Below are 13,971 nucleotides of genomic sequence, written 5' to 3'. Positions count from 1 at the left end.
ATTATATTATAATAGGTAACACAATATTGATAAGAGCTGGTTTATACTTGGCTACAGGTCAATGACTTCATCCGCATCTTCCCAAATGAATGCACGTCAGAATAGATAGTGGCCATGGTAATTAGCTCTAACTGATAATTCTTTGTCATTGATTGCAACATAGTCTACAAACATTTATATTGACTGATCAATTGATAATTACTCTTCGCAGGAGTTTAAAGCAATTGAACTTCAAGCTTACAGTTCCCACTCGGCCATATGTATTCCTTCTCAGGTTTCTAAAGGCAGCTGATTCCAACAAAGTGGTAAAGTTTTGAATGACACCACTTTTTATATTGTTGAAAGCAGCCTGTGTGGCATTGATCAAATCTACTTTCGAAAATGCCTCATAAAATCTAGCATTCATGTTTTAAATTACTTTTCTTTATTGTATTCCTAATAATACCCTGCTTTACTGACAAGTCGTACTATCTATTATTCAGATGGAAAATCTAGCATTCTTCTTGGTTGAACTGTGTTTGCTTCAGTACATAATGAGCAAGTACAATCCATAAAATTTGTGTTAAGGGCTTTGAACACTTATCCGCTATGGAAGGCTTGTTTGTTGATGTGGTTTTTGAAATATTCAATGTATTTTGTAAGTTGTTTGTGCAAGCATTTTCCATAACAGTAGTGAAGGGTTATCTGGATCTCAAAATATTGTGCATAGGTGATGCTTTTCCCTCCTCTAGTTAGTTCTTTCTTGTTTATTGTGTGTTTTTACAAACATTTTGCAGTATGGTCCACTTTTTATCGTTTTTGATAATATATCTCATGTATTTGATACTTGTATACCTTTAATCCATAAAAAATAGCCCAAAAATCTCAGAAATAGACACCTATAAATATAAACTAGTCATCAAATTTCAAGGAATATTTTTTCATGGGGCTGAAATCCTATTAAAATTTGGAACAAAATGCATATTTTCATATTTATGAGATGTATACTTTGTTTACTGAACTAGATTTGTATGTGTTCATATTGAAATCTTGTTACTATGTTTTAAATTGCGAGAAGCTTGATGGCTAAATGTTGTTTGCTTTATGATCCTTAGTTACCATTTGTGAAGTGTTTTAAGTAACTGGTTACGGCTGATGTTATGCTGGATCCTTTATCGAAGGTTCTTAATGTAGGTTCTGATTATAGCCGGTGTGATAACTTGCCAGGTACTGAAGGGACTGTCACATGCTTTGCATCATACTTGGTGTGCACCTCAATTTTCAATTCCATTATGGCATTAGCTGGGAATATCAATGTAAGACTTAAATTCTAAATACTGGACAGCCAGACATTATGTTTATTTTATCAACATTTTGTATCTTAAAATGTAGTTTGTCATCGTTGTTTTAGATATCTTATGATATTAGTTTTCATTATTTTGTTTTATAGTTTACAGTACTATGATGTTCGGAAGGAGTGCAATAGTGGCCTATGCTATGATTTTTCAAATATGGAGAATTACTTAAACCAGGGTTCCGTTAGGGATGCCCTGGGGGTTGGCAGCCAAAAATTTGTCTCCTGTAACCCCTTGGTTTATGAAGCTATGCTTACTAACTGGATGTGGAATATGGAAGTTGGCACACTCTTGGAGGATGGTGTTAAGTTGCTAGTTTATGCAGGAGAATATGATCTCATTTGCAATTGGTTAGGTAATGATATTGTATACATATAACATATTGTTTTTGTTTTGGAGAATGACTTTATGATTTAGGTGTTAAGTATGTTATTAACTTATTTGCAGTTGTGTTTTTCAGGCTTGTCAGTCTAATCTTGAAATTGAAAAGTTAATTGTTCAAATTATGTGTCTTTCAGGCAATTCAAGATGGGTGAATTCCATGGATTGGTTTGGAAGTGAGAATTTCAAGAAGGCACCTGCAAAATCCTTCCTTGTAGATGATAAGGAAGCAGGTTTAATAACTAGTTATGGACCACTTAGGTTTCTCAAGGTAAAAGGCACTCGATGATCATCTTTGATTTCGTTGTACAAGTAGATAATTTCTTCCTTACGGAATCTTCTATTTTGCTGCACCAGGTTCATGACGCAGGTCATATGGTCCCAATGGATCAGCCAAAAGCAGCCTTGGAGATGTTAAAACGCTGGACAAAATGAAGTATTACTGACGACAATTCTCAAATTTTAAAGACAGTGACGGAGATGCCAGAGAAGAATTTCGAGAGTCAGTTATCTGCTTAACTAGGAGAATTGCTCTCTTCACCTAGATTAATGTAAATATTTCTAGATTTGCAGTACTGTGCATCCCCAAAGATGTGTACTTTCTGATTTGGCAAAATAATTGTGCATTGGGATCATCAGTCTTGCTAACTTGTGTCAAATCTTTTGATGGCCACTTTTTAACTATATAGAAATAGTGCTTCTTATTGCTTACCAAGCCTTCTGGAATTATGATTATACATGGTGTTAAAGTTATATTCAAGAACATGAATAGTATGTCCTGTGTTCTTATTCCAGCATGTTCTGATGTCCTAATGGATGAAAGAAATTGTAAATTGGATGAAAGAAATTGTAAATTCAACAAAAATATTTGGTTAGAGTCTCGGGGAATTCAAAGCATGATGCTCTTAGCCTACATTCAATTTTATTGACAATGACATGAAAACATTTATGTTGTTTGCAATCATACAACGGATGCTAGTATTGTCTAGTTATATTTGAATTGGAGGCTATGTGGTTTGGCTGTGTTTCACTTCTCGTTCGTTCTATTATTTTATTGTTGAATATGCTTGTTTCCTCTTTTTGCCTCTTATCCCTTTATAAGCCTCTTGGACATTAAGTGCTTGGCATGGCAAGATATGTCCATAAAGCGCATGGACTATCTACAGTCCATCAATGCTTGCTGCTGCTGCTGTCTACACTGCTCGATGCACTTTGAGGAGGGATCCATGTTGGAACAAAACACTTACCCTTCATACAGGCTACTCTGAAGCAGACCTGAAGTAAGCCTTAAAATTTTTAAAGCATCATTCTTTTACTGATTTTACCCTTCTAAAGAAATCCTACTCCTAGACATTTTAGATTTCTTCATCAATTACAGGGAGGCATTGTTGATCAGCTACGGCCAGAACATTGTGTCTTGATCAACTATATGTTGGAACTCAGCTACTAACACCCTGTCCGAATTGAATCTTTATCTAATACTAATGCGCATACTAAGCGTCTGGAGGCATACGCACATTTTGTTAACTCTGTACATTGAGGTAATAACATTTATGTGCAATGTTGCAGGGAATGTGTGTATTTCATGGTTGATTTTCACCTAAATACGGGAGGAAATAAGATGAGAGCTGTTCATAAGAAGTATTCAGATCGTTGTAGCAAGTTTATCTTTTAGCAACTCTCAGAATTTCAGAATGAGATTGCATCACATGACATCGGCTGACATAATACATTTAAATGGTCTTTTTTGGATTGCAGAACTGATGCTTATGGGATTCATCTCGTTTCTACTGGCCATTGAAGAGAAGCCCATTTCTAAGATTTGTATACCGAAAGGAATGGCTTATAGTATGCTTCCATGTCAAAAGGAATAATCAATGGCTCTTGCTATCGATCATTGTTCTGAGGTGGACACCAAACTCTATGTTGCGTATTCGAATTTCCCAATGCTATTAGATGTTACTTAGATCGTGTTAGTCCATTTGATATGATTCAAGATATTTATGATAGTTTGATAATTATTCATTCTCTCTTGATTCAAGGGTAAGTATCCTCCAGTCTCCCTCACTGGCATGAACCAGCTCCACTACTTCATCTTTACGTTCGCAACTGTCCATGCGTTATATACTGTCCTAACAATCGCCCTAGCAAGAGAAAAAGTAAGTGCCATGGGAAATAACTGATCTTCTCCCATGTCATTCAGTTTTAAATTTTTTCTCGGTTTGAATTTGCTTTCATATCTTCATGCATTCGAAACATCTTTAACTCAATATTTTGAATTAAGGACATTTATTTTTTTTAAAATAATTTTTTATATTGTCTCTAGAGAGACAATAGTTTGAATTATGGACATTTATTTTTTTTAAATAATTTTTTATATTGTCTCTAGAGAGACAATATTTTGAATTATGGACATTTATTTTTTTTTAAATAATTTTTTATATTGTCTCTAGAGAGACAATAGTTTGAATTATGGACATTTATTTTTTTTAAAATAATTTTTTATATTGTCTCTAGAGAGACAATAGTTTGAATTATGGAATTGTCTCTAAAAAGACAAAAATGTAATTGTCTCTAAAGAGACACAAATGAAATTGTCTCTAGAGAGACAAATCAAATTGTCTTTATAGAGACAATAATAATATGTGTCCTATATTGTCTTTATAGAGACAAATTTTTGAGACATTATATTTTGAGACACCCGCTTAGAGACAATATTTAAGACAATATTTGAGCTTCTTTTTGTCTTAAGTTAAGAGAATTGACTCAAATATTGTCTTAAAACCCCCTATATGTAGTAGTGATACGTCTTATTTTGTTAGTTTTGTTTCTTGAAATGTACAAATAGATATGTGGCATTAAATATTGTCTAGGAGTATTAAGCACGCAAAAAGTTTAAATTTCAATTTATTACACACACACACACACACATATTGGTCCTTTTGAAAATATGAAAATATATATGGAAAAAACATAAACCATTTAATTTGAGTTTCTTAAACCAACCTATGTATTAAATTTCAAAATTCAATTAGAAAAATTATAAATTATGTAATAAAAATTTTTAATGTTAAATTTGTAAAATAAATTTTTTAATGTTAAATTCGTAAAATATTTTAGAATCCTTTGATTCTATGTATGTTTAGAATAATGCACAGAATTATTAAATTAATCTGTGATATGAAAACTATTAATTCAGAACAAAAATCGAATCATGTTAAAGGTTACTATGAACTAAACCAAATATGTTCCTATAGAAATTTTAACAAATTAATTGCGTCTTATCACATTTATCAAACTACAAGTCAAACATAATATAATTTCTAACAAACTAAAACCACTCAAATCATGTTAAAAATTACGATGATCCAAACCAAATATGATCCCATAGAAATTTTAACAAATTAACTACTTCTGATCACATTTATCAAACTACAGGTCAAACATAATGTAATCTCTAACCAACTTAAACCACTCGACAAACAAAAACCAATAAATAAATCATTGAACCGTTTGATCCTCACAAGAGATCATCGTTATATCCAATTCCGTGATATATCATGTGAACGTAGGAATTGCCCACAGGTTCCACGTTTTTATGTCACATAGATTGCCCACCATTTCCACGTTATTATCACTAAAAAAAATTATATTTGATAACATACCATTACATTGAGATTATCACCAACATCGTATCTAAATTCAATTATATTCTTAAACAAGCCTCTCCACTATGCTATTGAGATCTTTTAAAGTAGACCTATTTATATTAATGATTGCAAATATTGTTTTAATAATTATGGAATCTTTAATAAATTTTTAACTAACAAATGTGTGCATTAACATGAAATATTTCATTAATGGTCTAGAGTTTTTAAGTTTGTTACATTTAAAAGTTGATTAGGATAAGAGCAGAATGAAGAAGTTTTCTATTACGCCAAAACTCGCAGGTGTTGGTAGACGTTCCAAACCAATAACTAGGATCTCCAACATGGAGATTACAGATTCCATAGAGGTGCGGTGACTCTTCCAATACCCTCCTCAAATGTAACTCTGGGGAATCGAACTTGGGTCCAGGCTCTGATACCATGAAGAGGTTTTCCGTTACACCAAAACCCGCAAATGTTGGTAAATGTTCCAAACCAGTAACTAAGATCCCTAGGGTGGAAATTACGGATTCCACAGAGGTGCGATGATTCTTCCAACACGGAAATGTGAATGACTGTTTGCCAATTTCATTGGTCAAATATTATAATTATATTCTTAATACTATTTTGTGATAATTAGTTGTGAAATCTACAAATAACTATCATATATATTTCCATTTGAAATATGTAATTAATTTTATTTTTTGATTTAATTTTATTTTATATAAGCTGTGTTTGTATAGTAATAAAAAATATTTATATTAGTTTAATAAAATTACTTTTTTTAGCTTGCTATCTTGGAAATCAGAGGTAGTAAAATAGAGAGTCAAGAATTTATCAAATTAGACGAGAGTCTTTCCAAAATAGAGTCTGAAATAATTTACTTCCTTACTTAGGGGAAGACCATCTATAAGACAAACATTGATTATTAAGTTGTTCAAAAGTATGTTTTTCCTTTTTTCTTATGAATGCCAACCCATCCCAAGAAATTGTCACGAGAAGATGAAATGGGCACAATGGTTGCATTTCATTTTTTGGAGGGTCTGTTGAATAGTGACTGCTTCTTTATCATTGCACAAGTGATATGATTTGTGAAGACGTTTATGTTTGCTCATCGGTGAAGCCAATATCATGGTTGTATCTCTATTTTCTCCATCCAAGGTATCCATATGAGAGTGGGGAGACAGTGAAGGAGAAGAGGGGATCACAGAGTCTATGGGATGAGTTAGTGTTACGAGGATTGATTAAGGCTAAAGGACTAGATTTTCCTACATTTTTATTTTTTTGTTCCATGTTACATTGTCTATGATCTAAGGAACTCTTATATCCTTTTGTTATGAAACCAGCTCACAAAAAGATAGAAAAAATAGATAAACGCCTTCAAAATAAGCCTCTTCGAGGGAGCAATCTCCTTTACATTATACAAATGAACAATTCTTGGATGATACAAATGACAAGACCTCCTTTCTATATATAGGAGTCTAAGGGATCATAATATAATCAGAGTCGACATAACAATAATAGTGTAAGGCCACAATAATAACAATAGTGGGCTTCTATGGGGCACAATAATAACAATATGGGGACTACATGGACACAACAATATAATAAGGGGGTTGTACTAATAACAATAAGGGGTTACACTAGTAGTATAGGGACCTAACATGCCCCTCTCCTTCAAAAAGTGTTGTCCTCAACGCTTGAGTAGTTCTTGATGCTTTTGTATAAAATTCTTGTCCTCCCATATGGAATCTTCAGCAAGTAAGTTTTTCCACTTGATGAGATACTCTGAAATTGATCGATTTTGTAGCTGTCAGGTTCTTTTTTTGTGACTTCTCTAGGTTCCAATATGATTTTTCCTTCCTTGTCAAGTTCTAGCAATATTGTTTGAACTAGGATCTTCTGCAACTTTTGAATGAGTGGTCACACTTCTTCATCCTTCTTCCATTCATCCCTTTCTTCGTTTATCCAATCTGGTTGGATGATAGAAATAGCACAAAACCTATGCTTCCACCTCCTCATCCTTTCTTGAGAGTGCATCTAGAACAACAATTTGCTTCCCTTTTTTGTAGATGATTTCAAAGTCATAACCCAACATATTTGTGGCTCATTTTTTTTGTTCTTCTAAAGATAATCTTTGTTCTAAAAAGTATTTAAGACTATCATGATCCATTTTTACCTTGAAGTGTCTTCCCATTAGGAAAGGTCACCATTTCTTAAGTGCATGTAGTATTGCCAACATTTCATTCTTCATAAATAGTTTAATTGAGATGTAGCCGTAAAAATACCCAATCACTTACATCAAAAATTCTTTCACCACAATGCTGATCTGCCTGTTGTTTCATTTGATTCTGCACCAAAGTGGCGTTATCATTTAAAAGTTGGAAAACTTGTTGTTGATGCTCGATGTGATCTTTCACTGCATGAATATTTTTCTTCTTGATATGTGCTTCTATCTTGAGAGTTTTAGGAGTGGTAATTTCTTCCAATAGATTACAAGACATGGTCAGATTCATTTCTTGATGCTCGATGTGATCTTTCACTCCTTGAACATTTCTTTTCTTGATATGTCCTTCTATCTCGATAGTTTGAGGAGTGGTAATTCTGACCAATGCATTACAAGATATGGTCGGATTCATTTCTTATTTCTCGATGTGATCTTTCATTTCTCGAACATTTTTCTTCTTGATATGTCCTTCTATCTTGAGAGTTTGAGGAGTGGTAATTCTTGCCAATGCTTTACAAGATATGGTCAGATTCATTTCTTCTTTCTCTGGGGTTGGTTCCTAGTGTATATCCTCTTCTTTTGATGTTTCTTGATCCTTTTCTTCCTCCTCTTCATAATCTATGTAAAATAATTTCTTCTTAGCACACTTATGACCTTTAGTGTATTTGCTATCACAATTGTAACAAAGCCATTTTTCTCTTTTTTCTTCCAATTGTTGTGGTGTAAACCTTGTAGGTTGTGGAAGGCTAGGAGAAAAAACACTTCCATAATTATAGTCGTGAGTGGTGGGATTCCTTGTTTCCATAATTTCACTTTTAATTTTTCTTGCCAACCTGAATGCCTTCTCCAATGAATCAGGTTCCCAAAGACGAACCTCATGTTGAATGTTATCGTTTAAAGTCCCTATGAGGACATCAATCCTTTGCTTCTCTGGAATATCATTTACCCTTATATTCAATTTTTGAAAGTCCTCAATGTGCTATCCCATTAAAACCTTTTGTTTGAGATTTATCAATTGGTTGAAGAAGGTGTTTCTCTTTATATCCTCATAATGTGCTATCATTTCCTCTGTGAAAATTGACCACGTGACAAGTGGTTTTACGGGAACAAATCCCTTCATACCATAACAATTGATTCGTTTCTAAATATAAAGATGCAATATGTATCTTTTGTAACAATTACACCTCATGTAGATCAAAATATTACTCCATCCGTAGTATCTAATTTAACGAATCCTTGCCATCAAACTTCCGCATATCACCTTTTCTTGATTTTAGGAGCTCGATCTTGAAACCACTATAACTCTGTAATTTCATATCTCCAAGTTTTGAAATTGTGTCCTGCATTATCCCTCTGAGTCCTCCTTCTAACACCGTAAATCTGAGTCGTCTTTCTAACCCTGTAAGGAAGAGTTATGTGAAATCTCCCACGATGACTTGATTATAGACTGGTTCAGTAGAGTGAACTTGTAAGAAGTGCCACGTGTCACTGTTTCAACCTTAGGCTCTGAAAATGACATGCCAAAAACTACAGTCTGTCTGATTCCTGTCACTTTTTACAAAATTTGAATTAAATGCTAAGAGAGAGCGTTATGACACTTTTTCCAAGGTCACCTGTTTGTTATATAATTTTGGGGCTTGTAGAAACCCTAAATATCCTAGACCATATCTCCGAAAATATAGTGAAGAAAACTCAGAAATTATGGCCTGAGATTTAGTAAGATTTCAGCTCAAATGGGTTTTAATTTCAAAGTCTGAAATTTCGTAGAAAAACAATTATAGCGAAAATTCCACGATGACCTGTTTGAGATGGAATTCTAGAGCTTGAACAAACCCTAACTTCCTCAGATCAGATCTCCAAAAATATAGTGAGACAAGATCTGAAATCTGGATCCGAGGTGCAGCGAGATTTCATCTCAAATGGGTTTTTTTGTTTTAGCATCTGAAACGTCGCAGAAAAAAGTTATAGCGAAAATGCCACAATGACCTGTTTGGAGTAGCGAAACCCTAGAATCCAAAGCTCTGATACCAAATGTTATGAAACCATCTCACAAAAAGATAGAAAAGATAGATAAACGCCTTCAAAATAAGCCTCTTTGAGAGGGAAACCTCCTTTACATTACACAAATGAACAATTCTTGGATGATAAAAATGACAAGACCTCTTTTCTATATATAGGAGTTTAAGGGATCATATTATAATCAGAGCTGACATAACAATAATAATGTAAGTCCACAATAATAACAATAGTGGGCTTCTATGGGGCATAATAATAACAATATGGGGACTACATGGGCACAACAATATAATAAGGGGGTTGTACTAATAAAAATAAGGGGTTACACTAGTAGTATAGGGACCTAACACCGTCTAGGTCTTGTCATCGTTGATTCTTTTTCTTGGCATGAAGAGGATGAGAATTCCCTTGAAAAGAAAGAAAATCATTCTGGAGATGACATAACTATTGACAAAACCTACGATGGAATGTTTTGTTTTCATAATCCATCGGCTATGAAAATGTTATGGCATTTAAAATGATGAGGATCTTGTCAGGCATCTCTTTGATAAGATCTATTTCAACATAGATATGTGCAAGAGTTATAATAGCCCTCTCATTCTTTTTTTTATCTATCTTAATAAAGTGACTTGGAGAGTTTCCTACATAAGTTAAGACATCTAAAGTTAAGAAATGAATGGACATATTAGGAAGTCTTATCCAAACTGAAGTGGCTAGCGTTTTCATGGATAAAAGGGTTGAATTTAGGAAACCATTGCTAAAAGGAGAGACAATAGTGGCCCCAAAACCATGTTCCTTGATCAAAAAATCTTTGTTGAATTCAAGAAATAATTGCTAAAAGGAGCGCTGATAGTGGCATGAAAACCAAGGTCCTTGATCAAGAACTATTTGACAATCCTCTAAAATCTGTAAATAAATCACAATGAAGCCCTTAAAAGATAAAAATAGAACCATATTCGACGACAGGTTTTGATGCACCTATTCCTGGAGTGTGGATTTTATGGCTAGATCCCATTAAAATGGAAGATTAGATTTTTTTCTCATAGGATAAGATGAAAAGATTAGATCGAGGGTATTCCACCTCTAGTTTTGGAATATATTTCACTTTTTCTACAATGAAAGTCTCCCCTAAGAAATCTTTAGGAGACAATTAGAAGAGCCCTAGCTTTAGAGCATCTATAAAGGATCATGGCTAAGAGGAAGAGGGGACATCCAAACCTATGGCTCCTCCATTTAGTCTTAAGATTACAAGGATTAAAGCATCCTCGGTTATACCATAATCTTTGAGAAAAATCCCTTCTTGAGGCTACCTACCCCTAAGTAGGAGCCACATTGACACAAAAGGGATTCTTATTCTATCTTAGGTTCTGGCTATGAGTATAGAGACAAATTCATTAGCTCCCACCTATAAATAGAAGGTACCCCCTAAGAGAAGCCTCATAAAGACTAAAAAGCTCATGTGACGTAAAGGAGAGAATAACCTTGGTGCAAAGAAAAATTCTCACGATTTAATGTATCTGTAGCAATAGTGACACAATGAGGAAGGTTCAAATGAGGGGAAGAATCCTAAAGTTGAAGATCCCCTGGAGATAGGGTTGTGGTAAAAATATTTAGGGTTTCCATGACAATCCTCCTCAAGGTTCATATGGTGAAAATAAATATGGAAATGAAACAACCCTTCATGATTAATTTTAATTTAAAAAAAAATGGATATGAGGAAACATATGAATACGTAACACTAGTTTGTGACAATTTTGTTGGGGAAAATTATATATATGAAAATATTATTTACTTAAAAATCAAATTTAATTGAACATGTTGATATAGTATAGAATTTATGCTTAGAATGTTTTTTAAAGGAGAGGTTAGAGATTGATCATTATAAAGAAATATTTATTATTCGACCTATATTAACAAATTGAAAGATATTATTTAACTATTAATAATGATGACTGATATTTACAAAAATAAAATTTAATAACCATCTTAAATCCATTTTATTTTTGGATCTATCAAGCATCGAGAGAGATCTAATATCTCAACTTGCAAACATCCCTTTTGAGTGCAAAAGTTGAGAAAATGTTTGTACCTCAAGGTACTTGATCCCTCTATACACTTGATAGATCCGAAGTTTAGATAGATATACGCTAGTTTAATTATAATTATCATTTTTATTATTATTTTAATTTGTGGTTTTTTATTTTAAAATTTTTAACAAAAACAAAAAATTTAGATAACATATCATAACAAGACATTACAACATCTTTTTGAACTGGAATATATCTAACTTAAATATATGAATTAACCATATATCTTTTATAACTTTTTCTGACCAAACATAATACACTCTTATTTTTTTAGTAGTGAGTTAATCCCTTGCGGTTGATATGAAGAAATGTTTTGTTCTTGTTGTGTTAAAAAGTTGTACATCAATAACGAAGTAAATAAAATTATAGGTTAAAAGGTTAAATTTAGCCTTATTTGTGATATATATTTGAACTGTAAACTTTGAAGTTAACATGATTATGGAGTTTTGTGTTAAGGCACATAGCCATTATTAGATACATAAAGTGTAATTGGAATAAAAATAATAGAAATGATTTTTGGTAATAAATTTAAAAAATATGTAATTTGAACTGTGAAAATTAAATTTCTAATAGTTATGTACTTTCCTTGAAATTTTCATTGGTGGCAGCTCCAACTTACACACCCTTTTGAACTTTCTTAGCCTACATCTTTAACATGTGCCTTGTTGTTGATGGAATCGGGTTGGTGAGGGCCCTCCTCCCCTTTTCGCTGGTCCATTCACATATAATTTTTTTCATCGCCCTAATGGGGGAAGGATCGTGCTTCCAAAAGTACAAGACTTCCAAATTTGTAAAGAATATCGATGATATTATGAAGGTGGAGGTTAGTGTGGCTCAATTTATGTGTATGGCTTTGAATCAAGCAAATCGAGGACTAGTAGGATAATTTATGGGTTTGAGGACTCGATGTGCCTAGATCGACATAAAATGAAGGCCCATGATCATAAACAAAATCTTAGTATCATTTTGGGATGAGGGTTATATAATTTTTTTGTTTGATTATAAAGAAGAATGTGACCTCTTATTTAGAAGTGGCCCTTATTTTTGGGGATCCAAAGGGTTATATATGGATCATTGGAGTTTATATTTTAACCCAGAATGTGATGTCCCATCCGCGGTTCCAGTTTGGGTCAAGCTTCCCTTTCTCTCTCTGCACTACTGGAATAAGGACACTTTTCACAACATCAGGAATGCCCTTGGAAAATACATTGACAGGGTAAAACCCTAATAAGGACTTCAAACTTGTGTTAGGTTCTATGTAGAGGTGGATATACATAAATGGATTTCGGTAGAAATAAATCTTAACCTTTAAAATTGGTGTCACATTCAGGAGGTTGACTATTGTCAAATCCTATTTAAGTGAAAATTGTGCCATAAATATGGCCATTTTCCATGTAACTCTAAGAAGTTAGAGGAACAACAAAAACAAACTAAGGAAGGAGAGGAATGACAACATCATAAAAGGAGGAAAGGTCTCGCAAGGAAAAATAATCAAGCTCCCTTACAAGAAAATGCATGAGAAAAGGGGAAAGGTCCCACATCCCAAAAAAAATAATGGGGCAACAAATGGAGTAGGAACCTCAGATAACATTAATAAGAAATCCCATAAACCCAATAATAGTTTTGATGTCCTAAATAAATTTTTAGAAGAAGAAAAAATTCCAACAAATGAAACAACAAAGGAGACTACCCTTAGACCAAAAAATCCCTCTTCCCTAACTGCAATAGATGGCATGGCCCCATTGGGGATGCACCAAAGGAAAATCTATGTAGAAAATGCAACAAGAAAATCTTAGTCTGACTTTGCCTTGGTCAAACTAGAGAAAATTCAAATTTCTATTTCAACATAAATCTTGGAGATAGTTAACTGAGGTGACATGGCACTTGTCAATCAGTTAATTCAAGTTGGGGAAGATTGAGTTCAGTTCAGTATGTTTGATTCCTAATTTGTAGCAATCTATTTAAGTTAATTTGAGTTATTAACGGTTAAACTAGTTCTAACTGTAAGAAGAACTAGTGAAGGTCAAGTTATGGAAGTGCAACTTCAACCACACTTAGTGATCAACTAGTTGATTGATCAATCAACCCAATATAATGTTTGCATGCAGAGAATTTGAGTTACCCAATTGAGATGGAGATTCCAAGGTAGTGTACTATCAGTTGTAGCATATTCCCATGTGTATAGGTGGTGCATGTAGTTAGAGGAAGGACCTAGAGGAATTGCGCAATTCAATAGTGGAAAATTCCTAAATAATAGGGGCCAATTTATTGGAGGAGCA

The sequence above is a fragment of the Pinus tabuliformis genome, chromosome 8, assembly GCF_031772625.1.
Source record: "Pinus tabuliformis cultivar Carrire ecotype Pingquan chromosome 8, CPIR1, whole genome shotgun sequence".
NCBI lineage: Eukaryota > Viridiplantae > Streptophyta > Pinopsida > Pinales > Pinaceae > Pinus > Pinus tabuliformis.
This window is presented reverse-complemented; position numbering follows the sequence as displayed.